The sequence below is a fragment of the Octopus bimaculoides genome, chromosome 14, assembly GCF_001194135.2.
Source record: "Octopus bimaculoides isolate UCB-OBI-ISO-001 chromosome 14, ASM119413v2, whole genome shotgun sequence".
NCBI classification, from domain to species: Eukaryota; Metazoa; Mollusca; class Cephalopoda; order Octopoda; family Octopodidae; genus Octopus; species Octopus bimaculoides.
In genome coordinates, this window is record NC_068994.1 from 3824989 (window position 1) to 3828028 (window position 3040).

The 3040-nt window shown below is 34.2% G+C and overlaps 1 protein-coding gene across 4 annotated transcripts in view; it reads left to right on the forward strand.

Moving 5' to 3' along the window:
* LOC106870067 (zinc finger protein 420-like) overlaps positions 1-3040 on the forward strand; it is a 20300-nt gene that overhangs the window by 7825 nt on the left and 9435 nt on the right. For 2 of the 4 annotated variants that reach the window (XM_052972942.1, XM_052972945.1), the window contains exon 1: positions 482-1364. The exons of the other annotated variants lie outside the window; for them this stretch is intronic. The gene's annotated coding sequence lies outside the window, so the exon portion shown is untranslated. Of the gene's footprint in view, positions 1-481; positions 1365-3040 lie in introns of those variants that run through there. 4 annotated transcript variants of the gene reach the window in all.

Here is a 3040-nt window from a genome sequence, read left to right on the forward strand (position 1 = left end):
ATATATATATATATATATATATATATATATATATATATATATATACATGTGTGTACATATTTGTGTTGCGTATGTATGTGTATATATATATATATATATTAAATATGCATATATGTGTGCCAGTGTATTAAAAAAATATATACATATAATTATTTATATTATCATAAATATAATCAAATATATATACATATTGTGTATATGAACAATTTATACGTATATAATTATATACATATATATATATATATATATATATATATATATATATATATATATATGCATGTACGTATACATATATCCATGTTTATATGTATATTCTTACATGTTAACTATCTCCATAAAGTAAGCAAGAGAGGAGAGAGAGAGAGAGTAATATGTTCGTCTATGAGGAGACAGGGTGAGAGAGAGAGAGAGAGAGCACCATGCATATAAAAATATATAAATATAAATATATGTATCTATATCTATACATCTCTATAGAGATGTAAGTATTGAGTCTGTCTGTTCGCCGGTCCGACTGCCAGTCATAGACTAACTCTGCTTTGCCATCTTCTTCTTCTGTGGCAGAAAGAAAAGCACAGCACATGGAGAGGAGAGAGAGATAGAGTTTTTGGTGGGGGGGGTCTACACATTTTTTTATATCATTTTTCCTCTTCTGCCATCTTCTCTCTGCTATATATATATTTTTTCTTTATTTCTGATGTGTATGTGTTTGGCTTGGCTACCAGCAATGGCTCGATAAGTAGATATATATACAATACATACATACATATATATACATATATATATGTCTATATGTGTGCCAGTCTGTAGGCAAGTTAGACTTGTCTGTGTGTTGTTAAACCTATTGGCTGACCGCGCCATTACTTGCTGCTGTGGGAGCTGAGCTGTTTGTTGTTCATGACATCTTGGAAAGTGTCTCTGCTATAACAAGACACACCATTCCGGCCTTGGCTTGGCTGGATGGACGACAAAATGCTCCATTTTCTCACACCACCATCACACTCCTCTTCAAACACACCCATCGCCGCTATTTTCTTTATTATGAATACCATTTGATTTCTCTAGGGGGAGGTATACATCCATCCATCTATCCATCCATCCATCCATCCATATATATATATATATATATATATATATATATACATACATATATATATATATGTGTATATATATGGTGTTACACGTCTGCCTTGGCACTCAAATAATTGTCTCCTACCAAGAGAAAGCAACAAAACAAAGACACCTAGAACCACAAACCCATCAACCAAAACCTAAAAAGCCGAATCCAGCCTCCATATATACATATGTACTTATATATACACACGTGCGTGTGTCTATATAAATATATATATGGTCCTATCTAGGTAAGTGGGGAAACTACGTCTTTGTGCGTACTCGTTGCTCTCTCTTCTGTCTATGCGCCTGTGTAGGTGTGTGTGTATGTTTTTGTGTGTTTGTGTGTGGCTGTCTGCGTATGTGTACGTGCTTGTGTGTGTGTATGCGTGCGTGCGTGCGTGTGTACATCTGTGTCTGCGTATGTGTTTGTAATTTGTGAGTGTGTGTGCGTATCTGTACGTGTATGTGTGCGCGTCTCCGTACGCACGCGTGTGTGTGTGTGTGTGGCAGGGTCTGCGTATTTGTATGTGTTGTGGTTTGTAAGCGTCTGTGTGTGTGTGTGTGAGCGTCTCTGTGTATCCGTACGCGTTTGTGGTTTGCGTGCGTGTCTGTGTATCTGTATGTATTTGTGTACGTGACCGCACGCGCGTGTGTGTTTGTGCATGTCTCGATATGTGTGTGTGTGTGTATACGTAGCTGTCTGTGTCTGCGTAGCTGTGTGTTTTGCGGTGATATGGGTCTTTATGTGAGTGCGTGTGTAACTCTAGCTTTACGTGTGAATCTTTATATGCGCTGTGTATTCAGTATATGTATGTGTGTGTGTACGTGTCTGGCTTTACATGTCTTTGTAGCTGAGTGTATCTTTGTCTACGCCATTGTACGTTAATATCTGAGAGAGAGAGAGAGAGTACGTGTGTGTCTGCATACGCCTCCATCTCTATGTGCGTGTGTCAGTGTGTGTGTGTGTGAATATGTATGTGTAACATGTGTGAACACACGCATCTGTATGAGTCTTTGTAGTGTCTGTGTGTGTGTGTATTTGCTTTGCTGTGTTTATTTAAGTGTGTCTGTATACGTGTGTGTGTGTGTGCGTCAATGTCAGTTTGTGGTATGTGTTTGTCTGTGACCTGTTTTTTTTTTCCTCTGCATGTATATACATTTGTGTGTGTGTGTGTATATATACATATATATGTATGTATGTATACATGTATATATATGTAGGTGTGTGAGGTAAAAAGTCAATTGTAAAAGTTTCGTTCAGTGTGTATGTATGCATATATATGTATATATATTTATATATATGTATGTATATATATATATACTTACACACACGTGCGTGTTTCAAAGTTTGCGTGGTTGTGTAACTGGGTGTAGATAAGTTATATTATGATGTTTGTGCTATATATATATATATATATATGTATATGATCTATATGTACGTGTATATACGTTTTTATTTTATATATATATGATTTAATAATTTAATGTACAACTAACTACTTATAATTAAATACCTGCATACATATATGTGTGTGTGTGTGTGTGTATACAGTTTGTGTATAGAATTATAGTTTTGTCGATTTGTCTCCATAAGCAGTGTAAAATATTGAAATATAGATTGCTCTGTAGATAATTGATCATGTATATGCTTATGCTGTACGTTGTACAGAAATATATTGATATGCCAAATGTATACATGCATCTAATATATGTATGTATATATATATATATATATATATATATATACTAGTGTGTGTTAGTAAGTTACTCAGTATATATTAACATTTAGGTATATGTGTATTTAATATACCAACTGTATAATAATCCATGTATTAAAACGACTATATATGTGTGTGTGTGTGTGAATTGATATACAAAATGTAAGTATATTTAAATAATTTCAGATATGTATATATATATATAT